The following is a 10,623-nucleotide window of genomic DNA, read 5'->3' on the forward strand; positions in this document are numbered from 1 at the left end:
ACTGGGGGTTTCTAGAGGGGTGTGGGAGGGGGTTAGGCTAAATGGATGATGGGTATTAAGGAGGACACTTGTAATGAGCACTGGGTGTTTTATATGTAAGTGATGAATCACTAAATTCTAGTCCTGAAGCTAATATTACACTACTACATGTTAACTAATTACAACTTAAACAAAAACTTGAAACAAAAAATTATGAAGTAATAATATATAGAAATAATAGTTATGATAGAGTTAAATAAATTAGATTTTGTACAGTTTTTTTTCCAAAGATTTTGTACACTCAATAGTGTACAATAGAATCTATACAGTAATCTATCTGAATTATTAGGCACGTAGGTTGGAAGGAAGATGTCAATGATGAAAAACTATACCATAACAACATTCATTCTCCTGGGACTGACAGATGATCCTAAGCTACAAGTTCTGATTTTTTTCTATTTCTCACTTACACACTGAGTGTAACTGGACAATCTGATCATCATCAAACTCACTTTTGTGGATCCCCACCTTAACACACCCATGCATTGTTTTTTTACAAAATTTTTCCTTCCTGGAGATCTCATTCACAACTACCTGTATTCCCAGGTACTTGTATAACATAGCAACAGGTGACAAGGTCATCACCTATAATGCTTGTGTCATCCAAGCGTTTTTTACTGACCTCATTGCCGTAACAGAATTTTTTCTGCTGGCCGTCATGTCCTATGACCGCTATGTGGCCATCAGCAAGCCTCTGCATTATGTAACCATCATGAGCAGCAGAGTCTGCAGAATTCATTTGTTGTTATTGTTGGTTTGCCTGGATTGTTTGTCATAATCTCCCCAGTTAGTCTGGGGCTAAATCTGAAATTCTGTGATTCCAATTTCATTGATCATTTTCTCTGTGATGCTGCTTCCCTCCTGAAGATATCATGTTCAGACACATGGCCCATGGAATAGACTTGTTTTAATCTGTGCTGTGATGACCCTCAATTTGACCCTTATGTGTGTAATTCCATCTTATATTATCAAAACAATTTTCGGATTTCCATCTGTCCAGCAGAGAAAAAAGGCCTTTTCTATCTGTTCTTCCCACATGATTGTGGTTTCCATCACCTATGGCACATGCATGTTCATTTATATGAATCCTACAGCAAAAGAAGTGACTATTAATAAAGTGGTTTCACTACTCATTTCTTTCATTTCACCTTCATTCATGTTAAATCCTTTTATTTATACACTATGGCACATGCATGTTCATTTATATGAATCCTACAGCAAAAGAAGTGACTATTAATAAAGTGGTTTCACTACTCATTTCTTTCATTTCACTTTCATTCATGTTAAATCCTTTTATTTATACACTGAGAAACAAGCAAGTAAAAAAAGCCTTCAGTGACTCAAGCAAAAGAAATGTAGCATTCTTAAAGAAGTAAAATAAAACAGCAGTCAATAAATGAGCTTAAATAAATGGTGAATTGCTGCTAAACGTTTCTGTTGATGCTTATAATTTTCTTTATCTTTTAATAATCTATAAAAGATTATATTTCCCAGCTTCTCTTCCAATTTACTTACATTGCACCTTAATCAACTTACTTCTTTTTGGTTCTTACTAATCTTCTTGTGGGAGGTGTCTCATTAAGAAAATGAAAGAGTTCTTTTCATAAATTCCCTTGTAGATAAATATAACCCTATATAACTAAATGTTATTCTATGATAAAACTATTCTTTAGTCTTCCATAAAACTGGTAGCATACCCCTGCTGATTACTGTACTCCACTGTGCATAAAATACTACAAAAATTCAAATGAGAATTCAAATTTTATGATAAACTAGTGGATTAAATGATGGCATGATATAATAATTCAAGGATCAATTAATTGAGACAGAAGACAATAGCATTTCGAATACTGTAGGAAAATATATTAAAAATAAAGAACATACTGGATAAAATCTCACAAATATTCTTTTGAATATATAGTTAAGAATAAAGGTTAAAATATGAGCAATTACAAGGCATCAGAGATACAGAGTAATCACAAACTAAGCTAAATAACCCCATCTATGACTGTGGATTCCCAGGAAAACCAAGAAAGGAGGATGGAGAAGGGCAAGTTGTTGAGTTGTGGGCTACAAAGGCTTGGGTTAAATGTCCCAATGGAGAATGGAGATGAAATGTCAGGGTCCAAGTGGTGAAAATGAATGAAACTGACAAAACAACATAGAGTCAAGATTTTAAAAGTGTGATTCAGAAGAAAAATGCTCAATTTTATGAAAAGACAATTATATTTAAGAAATTGTTCTGTCTCTTCTTGAGTTATGAGTTATGGGAGAGGAGTTGGGGGCTGTTATTTTGTTTCTCTGCCTAACTAAAAGAGAACATTTACTGTCTAAATTCTATAAAAATAGCCGACTAATACCATATATAAAGAATTAAACAGTAATATGTAGCTCTTTGGAACTTAAGAAATACATATTCATTGAAATAGAGACACTTCATGACAATTCATAAAAAGTTTAATGCAGAAGAAATCAAATTATTCTTCCATAAATATATTCATTATTTCAGAAATAAATAAAAAGAAAATAAAGCAATTCCTACTCATTATAACATTTTAGAACTATAAAATTAATTGTAAGTATGTAGAATATGATTTTACTAAGAAAAAATTAAATAAATTTCAAAAGATAAAGTTAAAAGTTGACTTTTACAAAAAAATTTCAAGGAACTTGATAAATTTCCCAGAGACATGAATTAATACAAAACAAAGAGCAAAATATTTAAGATTACAAATCAGAAGTTAAATATAAATACTAATGCAATGTAAATGAGAATAATTTCATGGTCATGCTTTCATAATTTCACAGCAAAATGTGAACATCTGGAGTTGCAAACAAGGTTTTAGCAAAACAAAATCTTGAAAATTAATTCAAGGTATGGAAAACTTATATAGATTCATCATCATATAACATTTAGGAAGGCAAATAAGATTTACCAGTAAAAAGGCAGAAGGACTAGATTACAACCAACCATGGGAAAGCAATAGATAAAATCATTAAGATTTCAATTATCTAAACAATAAAAAAACCCTCTCTAATGAATTTTATGAAGACATCTTAATATTTGACAAAAATCTTATTCAAACATTAGGGCAAACTATTGTTTATTTTTGGTTTTAGTTATTGTTTAATAACTCACTGACAAATAGACTATTTCAAATAGAATCCTACAAAATAGCCAAAAATTATACAATAATCAATTGAGATTTATTCCTAAGGGGTAGATGATAGATATAGATAGATAAATGATAGATGATGATAGATAGGTAGATGACAGATAAATGTACACAGATATTGAAAAAATATATATGAAATAGAGCCTGATTTTGCTTTAAAAACAAATTAAAGAACATTTTTATGAGTTTTGATTAATAGCTAAGCTATCACTGGATAAAAATCAGTAAGTGCTCCTAAAACCTTAAAGTACAATGAGAATACAATGAATTACTAAAATAAGATGAAAATATCTACAGAAATACAATTGACACAATTATATTGAACAGTAAAACACTTGTAAGTCAATTAAATCAAGAAACAAATCATCAGGATATTCAACATTTCACTGCCATCTTGAAAATGCCACTAGATAAATAATAAAATCATAAAATACTTGGGATTATTGTGAGAATGAAGTTATGAGACTACTGTAGTTAAAAACTATGAAACTCATATCTTTTCATGTTTTTACATCTTTGAAATGTGGATGTGCCTTACAATGACAAACATCTTAATATTGTCCATATTTTAATCAGTCACATTTTTAAATAAAAACACATAAAATGAAAAAGCAAATAAAAATACATAAAAGAAAAGTAAAATAAAAGGACATAAAATGATGACATGCACTTAAAAACAGTCAATGAAATATGGTATTTTCTTCCTGACAATACTGTAATGTACCTAGAACACAACAAAATCTAGTAAGAATCTAATACACTTAGTAAGAACGTTTAGTGTCTTAGATAAAGGATATAAGCAAACAGAAGTCAGTTGATAATATCTATAGTAAGTTGATAATATTTATAGTAACAATAAGCCCCTAATAATAAAGCTATCAATGTAACTACCAAGGAGTGAATCCTTTTATGAATATAATATATGACAGTATAAAATATCAATTTGCTCACTCTTAATATAGAAGTTTAACACAACTCCAATTGGTATCAGCTTTTTACATTTTTCTAATTTTCTTTTTTTTAATTTATTTTTTATTGGTGTTCAATTTACTAACATACAGAATAACCCCCAGTGCCCGTCACCCATTCACTCCCACCCCCCGCCCTCCTCCCCTTCCACCACCCCTAGTTCGTTTCCCAGAGTTAGCAGTCTTTACGTTCTGTCTCCCTTTCTGATATTTCCCACACATTTCTTCCCCCTTCCCTTATATTCCCTTTCACTATTATACTCTGGTTTCTCTTCAGATCGAATAAATCTTTCACCTTTTACATTTTTCTAATTTTCTAATTATACAAATTATCTGTAAATTCATATGGGAGAATTAAATCTTATGAATGTACAACATATAAATGAAAAATACTAGTGAATGGAAACTTGCTTTATATAAAATCAAAACATTATATATCAATGAAATCAAATTAATATGGTATTAAAATGGGAGAAGATAAAATAATCAATACAACAGATAGAGAAGATTATAAAAGTACACACTTATGGGACTCCTGGGTGGCTCAGAAGTTGAGCATCTGCCTTTGGCTCTGGGCATGATCCTGGAGTCCCAGGATCAAGTCCCATGTCAGGCTCCCTGCATGGAGCCTACTTCTCCCTCTGCCCGTGTCTCTGCCTCTCTCTCTGGTCTCTCATGAATAAATAAATAAAATCTTTTTAAAAAGAATACACACTAAGAAATATTATTTATTTTTATATAGTGTTTTAATTCTTATATAGAAGTGGGAAAATTTCAGTTCAGTAGGAACATCATGGTTTATTTAATAATTTCTTCAGGCACACACATAAAAACTCAAATGAAAAGAGTTTTGCTTTTTCTTCATACAGCAAATTGGTTACATTCTAAATGGCTTAACATTTTAAGTATTAAAATAAGTAAAATCTTACTAGGAGACATATAAGACTACGATAATATAAAGGAGTTAAAATTTTTCTTGGGCACCTGGGTGGCTCAGTGATTGAGCGTCTGTCAGGTTGTGATTCCGGAGTTCCAAGATCAAGTCCTGCATCAGGTTCCCCAGCCTGAAGCCTCCTTCTGTCTCTGCCTCTCTCTGTGTGTCTCTCATGAATAAATAAATAAAATCTTTAAAAAAGAAATACTTTCTTACTTAAGAATTTAAAGGCAGAATTTGACAAAGGAAAGGAATTCCTATTTGATTACATGTGTATTAACCATTTTGACTGGCAAAAAGATACCCCTAAAAAATTCAAAAGTCAAATAATGTTGAAATGACATATGTAACACTGAAAAAGGGATGATTTTCAAAGTAAACAAGACCTCTTATAATTTAACTATATAAATGAAAAAAATTAAATAGAATATTTAGAGAATATTAGATCTCATTTTGTGAAGAACATATGATTGTCAACTGTACTAATAGTTTAATAATAAAAAAATTCATATTGAAGTAAAGATTTACATTCTTAAAAAGCCTAAATTTTGTTTTTTATTTTTATTTTTGTATATTTTCTTATTGGAGTTCGATTTGCCAACATATAGTATAACACTCAATGCTCATCCCATCAAGTGCCCCCCTCATGCCCATCACCCAGTCACCCCATCCCCCTGCCCAACTCCCCTTCCACTACCCCTTGTTTGTTTCCCAGAGTGATGTGTCTTTCATGTTTTGTCACCCTCACTGATATCTCCCACTCATTTCCTCTCCTTTCCCATATAATCCCTTTCACTATTTCTTACATTCCCCATTAGAGTGAAATCATATAATGTTTGTCCTTCCCTGACTGACTTACTTCACTCAGCATAATACCCTCCAGTTCTATCCATGTTGAAGCAAATGGTGGATATTCGTTATTTCTAATGGCTGAGTAATATTCCATTGTATGTATAGAAGACATCATCTTTATCCATTCATCTGTCGATGGACACCGAGGCTTTTTCCACAGTTTGGCTATTGCAGACATTGTTGCTATAAACATTGGGGTGCAGGTGTCCTGCCATTTCACTGCATCTGTATCTTTGGGGTAAATCCCCAGAAGTGCAATTGCTGGGTCATAGGACAGGTCTATTTTTAACTCTTTGAGGAACCTCCGCACAGTTTTCCAGAGTGGATGCACCAGTTCATATTCCCACCAACAGTGCAAGAGTATTCCCCTTTTCTCCACATCTTCTCCAACATCTGTTCTTTACTGTCTTGTTAATTTTCCCCATTCTCACTGGTGTGAGGTGGGATCTCATTGTGGTTTTGATTTGTATTTCCATGATGATCAGTGATGAAGAGCAGTTTCTCATGTGCTTGTTGTCCGTGTGTATGTCTTTGGTGAAATTTCTGTTCATGTCTTTTGCCCATTTCATGATTGGATTGTTTGTTTCTTTGCTGTAGAGTTTTGGAAACTAGTCCTTTATCTGATAAGTCATTTACAAATCTCTTCTCCCATTCTGTAGGTTGACTTTTAGTTTTGTTGACTGTTTCTTTTGCTGTGCAGAAGCTTTTTATCTTGATGAAGTCCGAATAATTCATTTTTGTGTTTTTTCCCTTGCATTAATAGATGTATCTTGCAAGAAGTTGCTGTGGCCAAGTTCAAACAGGGTGTTTCCTGGGTTCTCCTCTACGATTTTGATGGATTCTTGTCTCACATGTAGATCTTTCATCAATTTTGAGTTTATCTTTGTGTCTGCTGTATGAGAATGGTCTAGTTTCAATCTTCTGCATGTAGCTGTCCAGTTTTTTCCAGCACCATTTATTGAAGGGACTGTCCTTTTTCCAGTGGAGAGTCTTTCCTGCTTTGTCAAATATTAGTGACCATAGAGTTGAGGGTCCACTTCTGGATTCTCTATTCTGTTCCTTTGATCTATGTATCTGTTTTTGTGCCAGTACCACACTGTCTTGATGACTACAGCTTTGTAGTACAACCTGAAATCCGGCATTGTGATGCCCCCAGCTCTGGGTTTCTTTTTCAATAACCTCTGGCTATTTGGGCTCCTTTCTTATTCCACACAAATCTTAAGATGATTTGTTCCAACTCTGAAGAAAGTCCATGGTATTTTGATAGATACTGCATTGAATCTGTAAATTGCACTGGTAGCATAGACATGTTCACAATATTAATTCTTCTAATCCATGAACATGGAATATTTTTCCAACTCTTTGTGTCTTCCTCAATTCCTTTCAGAAGTGTTCTGTAGTTTTTAGAGAATAGAGACTCTACCTCTTTGGTTAGGTTTATTCCTAGGTATCTTGTGCTTTGGGGTCCAATTGTAAATGGGATTGACTCCTTCATTTCTCTTTCTTCAGGCTCATTGTTAGTATATAGAAATGCCACTTACTGCTGGGCATTGATTTGTATCCTGCCACACTGCCAAACTGTTGTATGAGTTCTAGCAATCTTTGGCTTTTAAGATGCTAAGGATTGTTCCCTCTATCCCTACACTCTGAAGAGTTTTGATTTGAACAGGAATGGATGCTGTATTTTGTCAAATGCTTTCTCTGCAACTACTGGGAGCACCATATGGTTCTTGTTTTTTCTCTTGTTGAAATGATCTATCACGTTGATTGCTTTATGAGTGTTGAACCAGCCTTACATCCCGGGGATAAATCCCACTTGGTCATGGTGAATAACCTTATTAATGTACTGTTGGATCCTATTGGTTAATATCTTGGTGAAAATTTTTGCATGTGTATTCTTTTAGCAAGATGCTCTTTAACCTCCACATTTTGAATTTCTTCCAAATTTCTTCTTGTGATTGAGTTCAAATTTCAAAGCATTATGCTCTGATAATATGTAAAGAACAATCCCAATCTTTTGGTAGCAGTTGAGATCTTATTTGTGACCCTGTATGTGGTCTATTCTAGAGAAACTTCTATTGGCACTTGAGAAGAGTGTGTATTAAGTTGAATTCAGATGCAAAGCTCTGTATATATCTGTGAAATCTAACAGGTCCAGTGTATCATTTAAAGCTCTTGTTTTTTGGAGGTTTTGTATTTCCCACACATTTCTTATCCCTTTCCTAATATTCCCTTTCACTATTATTTATATTCCCCAAATGAATGATAACATACACTGCTTGTCCTCCAATTGACTTACTTCACTCACCATAATACCCTCCAGTTCCATCCACGTTGAAGCAAATGGTGGGTATTTGTCGTTTCTAAAGGCTGAGTAATATTCCATTGTATACATAAACCACATCTTCTTTACCCATTCATCTTTCGATGGACACCCAGGCTCTTTCCACAGTTTGGCTATTGTGGACATTGCTGCTATAAACATTGGGGTGCAGGTGTCCCGGTATTTCATGGCATCTGAATCTTTGGGGTAAATCCCCAACAGTTTGGAAGGACCTCAAACACGTGGAGGTTAAGGACCATCCTGCTAAAAGATGAAAGGGTCAACCAGATCTATAAAGTACTTATTAAAGTACTTATTAAACTTATTAAGCTCATGATTTTATTAATTTGAATCTTTTCTCTCTTCTTTTCATTAGGCTGGCTAATGGTTTATCTATCTTATTAATTCTTTCAAAGATCCAAATCCTGCTTTTGTTGATCTTTTCCACAGTTCTTCTGGTCTCTATTTCAATGAGTTCTGCCTGAATCTTTATTAACTCTCTTCTTCTGCTCAGTGTAGGATCTATTTGCTGTTTTACCTCCAGCTCCTTAAGGTGCAGGGTTAGCTTTTGTATTTGAGTTCTTTCCAGTTTTTGGATGGATGCTTGTATTGCGATGTTTTCCCCCTCAGGACTGCTTTTACTGTTTCCCACAGATTTTGAATGGTTGTATCTTCATTCTCATTAGTTTCCATGAATCTTTTAAATTCTTCCTTAATTTCCTGGTTGACCCTTTCATCTTTTAGCAGGATGGTCCTTAACCTCCACATGTTTGAAATCTTTCCAAACTTCTTCTTGTGATTTAGTTCTAATTTCAAAATATTATGGTCTGAAAATAAGGAGGGGATGATCCCAATATTTTGGTATCGGTTAAGACCTGATTTGTGTCCCAGTATGTGGTCTATTCTGGAGAAAGTTCCATGTGCACTTGAGAAGAATGTGTATTCAGTAGCGTTTGGATGTAAAGTTCTGTAAATATCTGTGAAATCCATCTGGTCCAGTGTATCATTTAAAGCTCTTGTTTCTTTGGAGATGTTGTGCTTAGAAAACCTGTTGATTGTGGAAAGTGCTACATTGAAGTCTCCAAGTATAAGTGTATTATTATCTAAGTATGTCTTAACTTTGGTTATTAATTGATTGATATACTTGGCAGCTCCCACTTTCGGGGCATAAATATTCATGATTGTTAGGTCCTCTTGTTGGATCGATCCTTTAAGTATGATATAGTGTCCCTCTTCATCTCTTACTACAGTCTTTGGGATAAACTTTAGTTTATCTGATATAAGGATGGCTACCCTGCTTTCTTTTGAGGACCATTTGAATGGTAAATGGTTCTCCAACCTTTAATTTTCAGGCTGTAGGTGTCCTAAGGTCTAAAATGAGTCTGTTGTAGACAGCAAATAGATGGGTCCTGCTTTTTTATCCAGTCTGAAACCCTGCGCCTTTTGATGGGGTCTAAGCCCATTCACATTCAGACTTAACTATTGAAAGATATGAATTTAGTGTCATCATGATACCTATTCAGTCCCTGTTTTTGTGGATTGTTTCCTCAAACTTCCACTTTCTTTTCCAGAGTTCCCCTAATATTTCTTGGAGAGCTGGTTTGGTGGTCACATATTCTTTCAGTTTCTGCCGATCTTGGAAGCTCTTTATCTCTCCTTCTATTCTGAAGAAGAGCCTTCGTGGATAAAGTATTTTTGGCTGCACATTCTTCTCATTTAGGACCCTGAATATATCCTACCTGCCCTTTCTGGCCTGCCAGGTCTTATGGAGAGGTCTGACGTTAACCTCCTCATAAAGTTTACGGATTTCTTGTCTCTTGCTGCTTTAAGGATCTACTCTTTACCTTTGGAATTTGCAAGTTTCACTATTAAATGTGGAGGTGTTGAGCAGTTTTTATTGATTTTAGGGGGGATCTCTCTATCTCCTTGGTCTGAATGCCTGTTTCCCTTCCCAAGTTAGGGAAGTTCTCAGCTATGATTCATTGAAATACACCTTCTGGTCCTCTGTCTCTTTTGGCGCCCTCTGGAACCCCAATTAAACAAAGATTTTTCCTTCTGAGGCTGTCATTTATTTCCCTTAACCCATCCTCATGATCTTTAATTGTTTGTGTCTTTTTTCCTCAGCTTCCTTCCTTGCCATCAACCTGTCTTCTGTTTCACTCACTCGTTCTTGTGCCTCGTTAACCCTTGTCGTTAGTACCTCCAGGTTGAATTGCATCTCATTTAATTGATTTTTACTTTCGGCCTGATTAGATCTAAATTTTGCAGTCATGAAGTGTCTTGAATCTTTTAATGCTTTTATGCTTTCTCTAGAGCCACCAGTAGCTTTAT

The 10,623-nt window shown here is 34.3% G+C and overlaps 1 pseudogene; it reads left to right on the forward strand.

Annotated features, from left to right (window-relative positions):
- The first annotated feature begins 357 nt into the window (after positions 1-357).
- LOC119871157 lies at positions 358-1,415 on the forward strand (annotated as a pseudogene).
- Positions 1,416-10,623: the final 9,208 nt, after the last annotated feature.

Source organism: Canis lupus, unplaced genomic scaffold (genome assembly GCF_011100685.1).
Source record: "Canis lupus familiaris isolate Mischka breed German Shepherd unplaced genomic scaffold, alternate assembly UU_Cfam_GSD_1.0 chrUn_S1542H1730, whole genome shotgun sequence".
Lineage (NCBI taxonomy): Eukaryota > Metazoa > Chordata > Mammalia > Carnivora > Canidae > Canis > Canis lupus.